The 10,717-nt window shown below is 52.6% G+C and overlaps 1 long non-coding RNA gene across 1 annotated transcript; it reads right to left on the reverse strand.

Moving 5' to 3' along the window:
* Nucleotides 1-2,969: 2,969 nt before the first annotated feature.
* On the reverse strand, nt 2,970-10,698 carry LOC138991838 (uncharacterized). The gene is made up of 3 exons (XR_011467729.1): nt 10,392-10,698; nt 4,149-4,388; nt 2,970-4,070 (listed from the first exon to the last, which is right to left on the reverse strand). It is a non-coding gene; the product is annotated as an uncharacterized lncRNA (long non-coding RNA).
* Between the last annotated feature and the right edge of the window lie 19 nt (nt 10,699-10,717).

The raw sequence follows: 10,717 nt of genomic DNA on the forward strand, positions 1-10,717 counted from the left end.
TGTGCTGGCCCATGGAAAATGCTCTTATATTTATATCTGGGCTGGCGGAGGGTGGGTTGGCAGGCAGGGTGAAGACAGGCCCGGGCACCTGCCAGGGAGCCAACGTGGAATGAATGGGGGAGACATTCCCCTCCGAGCAGGGTGGCCGCAGTCAGCACACCGCGTCCCTGCCATGGGGCCACGTCCCCGCTGGCCACTCAGGCCTCACAGCTTCCCACCTCTCTGTTCCTCGTGGTTCTGCCTAGTCAGCAGCAGCACTGACCCAGGACACTCGCTTAGTGTTCGGGTTTCTGGAGCCCACTCCCAACACCCACGGGTGGGGATCAAGAAGGGGTCCAACCCTCACTCACACTTGACCCCACGTGAGGTATGGCACTGCTATCTGGGTCTCCTGCCCTGCAACCACAGGCTTTCTTTTCTCTACCCAGATTTTTATGTGTCACACTTCTCTTTTCTCCCGTCGGAAGGCCTTTTGATCACACTGCTCCAAGCACACTGTCAGTGCCTCTCTCCAGGGCAAGAGACTGGGTTGGGGGACAGGAGCCCCAGGACTTGAGGAATAGGAAGCAGGTGTTTCGGAGGCAGTGGGCTAAGTCTGGGCAAAAGCAGGAGCCTAAGAAATCCGCAGGATTCTGGACAAGAGAATTGGGGTGGGGGCGGCATCTGCACCATATGAAAAGTGCTCCCGGGAGGCTCGTGAGGGGCGGCAGACAAAAAACCCCTGGGGCCACCTTCTGACTGGGACGCTCACGCCCGGCTCATGGCTCAGATCCCAGGACAGGTGTGGGAGGGATGCCCGGCCTCCTGGGGGCCCAGCTGCCCCCCACTCCCTGTTGAGACCTCTCTCCTGAATCTGCAGACGCACTAGGGAGCCCAGAGGCTTCCATAAATATCGGGTTGGCCCAGAATATTCCGGGGGTTCTCTGGAAGTTTGAAAATAGCCCACTGGTTACTATCTATACTCAGAGAGCCCACTCCTGGCCTCCACTTGGTGGCTAAGTATAGCTCCCTGGCAAAGTTCAGTGGAACAAAAGTTTCCAGCCTCCATCACCTTGCAGATGGTGGAGCATTCCAGGGAGAGCACCATGGCAGCCAAAACCGAGAGGTGCTAGGGAGAGGCTGGGACCTGGGCGCGGCGGGCAGCACCCCCTCTACAAGTCGGGGGTCTGCAGGCCTCTGCCGGCAAACACAGAGTCCTTGCCAGGTGAGCAGTGAGGCATGCTGGCTCCAGCCTCGTGGCTCTGCTGAGCTTCACTCTACTGCGACGCCTCGGTGTCTGCGAGAAAGTAGGTGAGCTTCTGCTGCAGAACTCAAGAGGGGCCAGGGGGACATGGCAGCCAAGGAGACAGGAGACGCCAAAAACACAACACAACTGCTCATTCTAGGGAGACCCTCCACCCTTAACCTCTCCCGGATGCTCTGTCCATTCTTGACCACCAAGTTCCAGCTCCAGTGTACCTCTCCTCCCAGCTGCCTCCGCCTGGCCCATTGAGCTGCTGGAGAGGTGGTCTGGCAGCTGCCCAAGCATCCATCCCCAGGTGCCCGCAGAGCACTGGGCAGAGCTGGAGGACAGGAGGGCAGAGGGCAAGAGTGGAGGGGGCTCCCACCAGGGTCCATCCTTGGGTATCATGTAGAACAGATGACGGTCCTCCCGTGGGTCAGTCAGAGCCTCCGACTGGGTTTCACAGCCCGCTCTCCCCAGGATGACCCCTCCCACGCCTCCGCCCCTCAGGGCTGCTCTTTTGTCCCCCATAAGGATGGCCTGCAACTAGTGCTCAGGAAGATGCAGAATCACTTCAGTTCTTGCTTGCAGCTCAAACACCTGCCACCTGTCCTCCCCTTGGGAACAGGTCTGGGGCCCAGGACACAGTCACACCTGTGCTTCAGAAATGGGAGGCTGCAGGAAGGCGGGTCATAGAGCCCAGGGGCTCTTCTGTGAGCGCTGCAGGGCAGCCTCTGAGATGTAGCGGCTTGGGACCAGTCAGAAAGAGCCCGAGACTGAGGACAGTCAGGTGACCCCGCTGGCATTGGGGAGGCACGGCCAGCTAGCCGCTCAGCTCTGGTCACCTCAGGGGTCATCTACCTCCTTCTCTTGCAGAACTTAACCCACACTCCTACACCAGCAGTTCTTCAGGTGGTCAGCAGACCAGGGGCTGCACTGGGGGGGGCTGGTTACGGCCACCACACCCATGGACAGTGCAGAAGCTGGGGGGCCGCACTGCCAGAGGCTCCACACACACCAGGGCACCACAGTTCACCACCACCTACCCACACAAAGCACATCAGCTTCAGGACATCTTCAGTCCCTGAGTCCTGGTCCCTCTGAGCTTCTGAGTGAAGAACTACACTTGCCAGTGACAAGCATTTGTGCTTTCGAGAAAAAAATGGCAATTTTGGAAACGTCTGTCTTCCCTAAAAGCTTGGCAGTTTCCCAAGTTTAAGGACTTTTCGGATGAGAGTTTTTGATACTATAAAATGAAACTCGTCGGCATTTGGAAGCTCTGCTTAGTCAGTGAAGCAGTATTTTCCAAATGACCAATGTAGATGCCACAAAGCCCTGCCTGCACCAAAGACAAAGCAGCAGACAGACGAGCAGCGCACAGGAAGCTCACTGCCCAGCGCCAGGATCAGAGTGCACCTGGAGGAGATCTCGTCCTTTCCAACCAGAGCAGTGTTGTCTAAAAGCAGTTACAGTACAGCACACCCATCAGGCAGAGTGTTACAAGGAGGATGTTCATGGGGCCAAAGGCGGAGATGTGCAGAAACGCCAAACACTGCCACTCTCCTCATTACAGCTTTGTCTCAGAAAATAGCTATTGTTCACAAAATGTTAAGGTGTGATGAGTTTATTGTGATTATTTTTAATAAACTTAATAAACAAAATCTTTAAGAAACTTAGCACATTTAACTTCTGAAGCAGGTAAAAATAAATAGGAGTCCCCCCACACACACATTCACTCTTTGGGGTCCTCAATCGTCTGTGAGGGTGTGAGGGTCCCTGAGATGCACAGCGTGGCAACCCCTGTCCCTTGTGTGACCCTGACATGTGAACGTGAGCTCTTGGGGCTGGAGCAGCAGGTGGGCAGCCCCAGGAGGAGCTGGGCGGTGGGCCCATCGCTCCAGGGGAGACACTGGCTGGTCACGTGGGGGTGACTCTGCCTAGATGCTTTCTGCTTTATTCACTGACTCTGGGAACAACTCTGAGGCCATGTGACTTCCTCACCCCTGTATTCACCTTCCTGACCCCACAGTCACCCAATTCCACCTCCCAAGCCTTTCTCAGACCAGCATCTTCACCTCAACCCTCATAGCCTGCACCACAGTCCACATTCTCGTAATTTCTCAGGCTGACAGCGGAAGAATCTTCCTGGCCCCCAGGTCCATCTTCCATCCATCCTCCACCCTGCACACCGGTGCAGCTCCACCACCCACTCACCTAGCGCTGCTCCAACCTCAGATGGGCTGTCTATCTGTCCTGCAGCCTCAGATGGGCTGTCTATCTGTCCTGCAGCCTTGAGTTCAAGCCTGACATCCTCAGCAGCACATATGAAGCCACTCTCCCCCATGACCTCTGCCGCGCAGTGGCAGCCTGCATATCCATGCCTGACCTCCACCAGATCCTGGACAGACACTTGAAAACCATCAAGAGAAGGAGGGAATAAACGGAACAAGGCGATCTCGACGAACCAGACTTTCCTCCCCTTTTAATCCAGATATCAGGGCTTTTCCCAGCCTTGGAGAGGGGTCTGCTCTCTTTAGCACAAATGAAATACCATCATCAGCCCCAGGAGGCCTGCAAAGCAGTCTCCTGGTTTATCCAGGCCACAGGAATCAAGCCCCAGATCTATTTACAGGGGTGGCTGGGGTGCTGGAGCACACGTGCGGGCGTCTGAAAGCAGGTGAGCTGGGTGCACGTGTCCCTGGATGAGGGGAATAGTTTCCACAGTCGGTGGCTCTGGCGGGAAGGCAGGAGTGTGGGCAGATGCCAGCTGCAGGTCCCGGCTGGCCAGGCGTCCCCACCTCGTGCATACAGTACGTGATGCCATGTCTGGAGCTCTTGCTTGGGGGAGCTGGAAGTGACGGACTCCGTGTAACTTACTCCTGATTTAACCAAATGAACAGTTTTTCTGAAGAGCGACTGGACTTACCTGAGAGCTCCTTTGGGGACGAAGAGTGACCAGCAGTTACTGCAGATGCACGTGGCGCGGCACTGACATGACCTCTCTCGTGTTTTTATCCCCTATAAGGGAGGGTGCTGGCACAGAGAGCCTGAAGCAGCTTTCCCAGAGTCACACAGCAGGCCTGTGGCAGAGCTGGGATTTCCAGCTCCAGGGTCCTGGCTCCTAAACCACACTGCTCTTCAGTAAGCAATTTTGAATTTCCTTTTACTTGGAAATGAGAAATAACACACTAGATCAGAACGGCAGATACTGTTTTTAACCCGGGGCCACGGCGTGGGGTGAGATGGTCTTAAGGGGCTGGGAGGATGTGCAGGAAGGGGAGCTCTGGAAGCCATGTGGGCAGGGACCCTCATGCCTGGCTGAGGGAGGAGGAAGGGCTTGCAGATGGAAGCAGGCCGGAAGGAAGCCACTCAGAGCTGACCAGAGTTTGGGAAACAAGACAGAGAGGCAGAGGAAAAAGAGGAGAGGGAGGTCGGAGTGATGGGTCCGTGTGTGCGTGTGTGTGTATGTGCGTGTGTGTTAGTCGCTCAGTCGTATCTGACTCTTTTCAACCCCATGAACTGTAGCCCACTAGGCTTCTCTGTCCATGGAATTCTCCAGGCAAGAACACTGGAGTGGATTGCCATTCTCTTCTCCAGAGGATTTTCCTGATCCAGGGATCCAACCCTGGTTTCCTGCATTGCAGGCAGATTCTTTAGCGTTTGAGCTACAGGGAAGTCGTAATTCACAGGAACACTTTGTAATTAAAAAGGGTGATGGATCCATAGAAGAGCTTGAAAAGATTCTGAGTCAGGTGAGTGTGGGCTGCTCACAGCGGGCATGGGGCTAAAGGGGACGCAAGGAAGCAGCCCGCGGTACTGTGCGCACAACGGGGGCCCCCTGTAGACATGGTCAGCCCTCGGCTCTGGGCCACTCCACCCAGAGCCTTTCCTCTGGATGGGAATGTCCCCAGGGACTCACAGAAAGACCCAAAGCTGAGCACAGAACGTGATCGGGGATGATTATGTTTGCAAGCAGGGTCAGTGAGCCATGGCCCAGAGACCAAACCCAGCTCTTCCCACCTACTTCTGGACAGCCCATGAGCTGAGGATGGTTGTGTCCGAAAAAAGCTGAAGACACAGCAGCATTATTCACAGTGGTTAACAGGTGGATGAATAAAGCATGGTCCATCCGTACAAAGGGACATTCCTTAGCAATAAAACGGGAGGAAATCGTGACACACACCACATGGGGGTGTCCCAAGGACATGATGCTCAGTGACATAAACCAGAAACAAAAAGGCATGTGCTGTACAATTCCACTGATACAGGGACCTAAAGGAGTCACAGTCACAGAGACAGCAAGTAGATGGTGACTGTAGGGGGCTGGGGAAGGAGGGGTGGGGGTAGGGAGGGGCTTAGTGGGAAGAGAGTCTCAGCTTGAGAAGGTGAGGGAGTTCTGGAAGCAGACGAAAGTGATGGCCATACCACAACGTGAATGCTCCTAAAGCATCTGAACTGTACACTTAAAAATGGTTACAATGGAAATTTTTAAAAATTCTGTTAAAAAAAGAAGTACCAATCAAAAGATTTTGTGGCCAGGAAATATTCTAAGTGTCATGCCTCCGTGTCTCTGTCATGACCCATGGAGACCTGTTTGCTGTGCGGGCACAGAGTACAAGTCCTGGGTCTTTAGAGATCACCAAGTTCAAGGCCTTAATCCCCAAGGCCAAGATACTAAGTCCTGAGGAGTTTAGGAGATAATGAAAAGGACAAGAAAATGAGATGGGGGGGAGGTGAAGTCTGGGGCTCTGGGCCCTTCTCACTCTGAACAGGTGCTCCCAACCAGTGCACAGGAGGGTTTGGCCGCCTGCTGGCTCCCAGCTCGGCCTGAGGAAGAGATGGACTTCCTCCTGGAGGGATGGCGCACTCCTGTTCAGTCCGCTCCCCTCTGCCTGCGTCCCTAGAACGTCCCTCCCACCTTTCCCTGGCACACCGCCCCGCTTGCGTCACTCCTTGGTGCCCCGGCCACCTCAGCTCCCACTGCCGACTCCTCTTACATACTCACCGCAGCCCATGCTGTGGGCTTCACCCGCGTTACCGCACAGTGGAATCTCCTGCACCTCTGCACCGCCACCTCTTCTGTAAGTGTCAGATTGCCCCCGCCCCCACGGTAATCTCCCAGGAGAGAAGACTCCTTCCCTTATCATCTCTCACTGCCACGCTCTGTGATGTTTCACCCCCAGATTCCAAAAAAAACCTCGCTGCTGAGGGTCTCCAGGGTGGACTGAATTGAAATGAAAGGGCAATAAAGAAAACTCTACACATCATCTTTTCAAGTCACCTCCTGTCCATTAAGTCCCTGGAGGGAGAATTGCTCTGCTGTAGGAAACACTTCTCCGTGGCTTGCAAAGTTACGTACACACGGGGTTGGTCTGACTACAGAGCCCCTGTGTGTCCTGGGCTCTTTGTTACTCATGGTGTGGCCCTCGACCAGCAAGCTTCTGCCCTGAACACCCGGGACACTGGCTACATAGGCAGTCTTCCAGACCTCCTGACTCAGAATCAGCATTTCAACACGCTCCCTGGGTGACCGGTATTCACACTAATGTTTGAGCAACGCCACACCATGCGCTGGCTTAGCAACACTGAGAAATCACTGCAAATGAAAGGAAATCTGGGAATGCACATCAAAACCACAAGGAGACACGGCTTCACACCTCACGGCCGTTAGGGAGTCTGCGCAAAAAAGGAAGGAAGGGAAAGAACAAGTGTCAGTGAGGACACAGGAAATGGAAGCTGGGGACTTTGGTGGGGAGGTAACATGGGGCAGCAGCGTGGAAAAAAACTGGAGGTTCCTCAGAAAATTAAACACAGAACTACCGCATGACTCAGAAACTCCACCTCTGGGTGTGTACCCCAAAGAACCAAATAAGAGGAACTATAACAAGAGACAGTGGACACCCACGTTCACAGCAGCGTTACTCGCCAACAGCCAAGGGGTGGAAGCAACACAAATACCCACAACAGATGACTGCATAAACAACATGTGGTCCATCCATACAATGGAATATTACTCAGCCTTAAAAAGCAGGGAAGTTCTGGCATCTGCTACAACATGGATGAACCTTGAGGACATTATACGCAGTGAAATAAGCCAGACACAGGATTCCACTTACATGGGTCCCTGGTGCAGACAGATTCAGACACAGAGAGTAGAAGAGTAGCTGCCAGGGGCTGGAGGAGGAGATTCACACTCAGTTTACTGAGCATAGAGTCTCAGTTTGGCAAGAGGAAAAAGTTCTGGAGACGGACCTGGGGATGACTGCACATCGATGTCAGTGCACTTACTGCCACTGAACTGCACACTTGAAAATGGTTAAGGACTTCCCTGGTGGGTCCAGGGGTAGGACTCTGTGCTCTCAAGGCAGGGGACTTGGGTTCAATCCCTGGTCAGGGAACTAGATCCCACATGTTGCAACTAAGACCCAGTGCAGCCAAATTTTTTTTTTAAAGGAAAAGGTTAAGAAGGTAAATTTCATGTTATATATTTTACATTTAAAAAATGCTTTGAAATAAGACAGGAAGTCTGAGGAAGGCTGTGAGAAATGCTCCAGGCTCTGTTCTTGTCCTGCAGCCTTGACACTTCAGGCTGACTCCCTGAGGTGTCAAGGCACCTACCACATCACCATGAAATACATTTTAATGGAGCAAATCAGAACACGTGACCATCTGTAAAAGCTTCTGTCCTTTGGTTTATCACTCCCACTATGGCAGAACAGGCATTAACCCACATCTAGTTAACAAAAAGCCCCAGAAATAGAGGCCCTGTGATGAGCTTATCTTCTACATGCTTGAAGGCTGACTGTTCGGAAGAGCAAGGGCTGATGGTGTCAACCTGGGGTCTATGCCCAGCCCTCTTTCAGGGGGCTTGTTTGTTCAAGGTTCCCCACTATACAAATGCACAGTCAGGCACTTAATACCTATGTGTTCAACTGTGAACATGGTTCACACAATCATAACACTGAGAACATTACCTGTATGGGGGAGGATGGATTGTGGCGGGGATAGAAAACAATTCCTCATTTCTGCTTGGTGACAATCAAAAGATGCCATCAAAAATGATAATAAAGGAAGGAGAAAAAGAAAGAAGGAAACAAGTAGGCTGTTTAGAAACATGGAGGAAGGGGCTTCCCTGTGGTTGAGAATCTGTTTGTCAATGCAGGGGATGCGTGTTCAATCGCTGGTCCAAGAAGATCCCACATGCCACGGGGCAACTAAGCCCATGTGCCACAACTACTGAGCTGGCACTCTAGGGCCCATGCTTCACAAGAGAAGCCACAGCAATGAGAAGCCCATGCACCGCAACTGGAGAGCAGCCCTCGCCAGATGCAACTAGAGAAAGCCCACATGCAGCAATGAAGACCCAGTGCAGCCAGAACAGTCAATCAATTAAGAAAGAAAAGTAACACGGAGGAAAATAACAGATGTAAAAGTGGCTGCCTTTGGACTTCCCTGGCAGTCCAGTGCAGGAGGACACAGTGTCCCTTCCATCCCTGGTCTGGGAAGATCCCACCATGGGGCAACTAGATCCGTGCTCCGCAACAAGAGAAGCCACCAAAATAAGAAGCCTGCACACCGGGACCAAGAGTGGCCCCTGCTCGCCGCAACTAGAGAAAGCCCGCCCAGCAATGGAGACCCAGTGCAGCCAAAATAAGTTAAAAAATAAAGTGGCTGCCGAACCTGGGGTTAAGCATAGAAGAGTGTCTGGTAATTCTCTCTTTAAATCAAGTACATATAATACTGTCTTTGTCTTAGTTTGTTCAGGACGCTGTAACAAACAATACCACAGACTTGGGGCCTTAAACAACCACCTCTGAGTTCTCACAGTTTGAAAACTGGAAGTATGAGAGATCAAGGTGCTGGCAGGCTTGGTGTCTGACGAGAGCCCCTTCCTGGATCATGATGGTACCCTCACCTGGAGAAAGGGTGAGGAACTCTGTGGGATCTGTTATGAGGGCCCCACCCCCATAACCTCATCACTCCCAGAGGCCCCCTCCTAACGCCATCATACTGGGGGTTAGGTTTCAACATATGAACGTGGGGTGACACATTTCACTCTATAGTCAAAACTTAAATTATAAACAATAAAATGAAGTCCCCCAGGTGAAGTCCCCCAGAGTGGGACACCTGGCACAGTACTTGATGCAAAACAGATGGCATCATGAACGTGTGAGATGTCCCTTCATCACTGCCACACACTGTACAAATCACTGATATTCATAGGCGACCTTGCTTCTATAGTTCAGAGAATACACTGTGACCACTGTCCAGAGAAATGCACCAACGGCTCTTCAAAGGAAGTTTTAATGGGTCTGCATGAAACAAAACAGTGATTCCAAGAAAAAATGTAACAACCATCAGAAACACAACTGAAAACAGTGAGATACCATTTTTCACCAGTCAGGTTGACGGGAGCTGCTGTGCTGGGGAACGTTCCGGATCCCTTACTTTGGCGGCTGGGATCAATGGAACTTCCAGAGGGAACTTGCCAAGAGCTATCAGCTTTACTTCAGGTACATCCTGCTAGGGCCAGCAATTCCAATTTCAGGGATTTATCCTAAAAAAGGACTCAACACTTGCACAAGAAAGCTGCTTGTGTCCAAAAACTGATAAGAACTTCATTGTCAACCAACAGGGGACCAGTTGGACAAGTTATGGCAAATGGAGATCTTCAGGATGGTCTCCAAAAAACACCTAATCAGAAGAAAGCTATTTGCTATACTTGTAGGAACAGAACTGGGGCGGGGCGGGGGTGGGGGTGGGGGGGTGCGGGCTGCGCTCCTATCTTCACTGAAAACCGAATCATTTTAAAGCCAAAAATAAATTCTTACAAACGGAAGGGGGAAACTGGGAGTTGTTATGTAAGGAATAGAATTTGACCTTAGGAAAACGAAAAAGTTCTAGAGTTGGAGAGTGGTGATGGTTGCCCAACAATGTGAAGGTATTTAATGCCACAGAATTGCAAGCTTCAAAGTGGTTAAAATGGTACGTTTTACACCAATAAGAGTCATTATAAATGTGGCAACCCACTTCAAAAGGGAAGCCTGGCGTGCTGCAGTCCATGGGGTCGCAGAGAGTCGGACACGACTGAGCGACTGAACTTTAACCCTGAAAAGAGAATCCCGGCTGGTACGGAGCTTTAAAAGACGGGGGTAGGGCTGGAAAGTACCTATTCCGAAGAAGTTCCTCCCTTAGCAGCCCCTCACCCAGGAACTGGTTGGTGAGGGGGTGGGGAGCCTGTGGCAACCCCGGGCAGCCGGGCTGAGGAAAACTCGGGCGACGGAATCTCAGGGCGGCCGGGTGAGGGGAATTTCGGGCGGCTAGGTGAGGGAAACCCAGGGCGGCGAGGCGTGAGGGACCTCGGGAGGCGGAGCGCATGTCTTACGGCGCTGACAGCCTCATTCACCCAGAGTCTTCACCTGGAAACCTCCGCGCAGATTGGGGAACGGCACCGCCAGGCGCCTGCGCAGAGCTCGCGCCTGCGCGGACTTCGCG

Source organism: Bos mutus, chromosome 18 (genome assembly GCF_027580195.1).
Source record: "Bos mutus isolate GX-2022 chromosome 18, NWIPB_WYAK_1.1, whole genome shotgun sequence".
NCBI lineage: Eukaryota > Metazoa > Chordata > Mammalia > Artiodactyla > Bovidae > Bos > Bos mutus.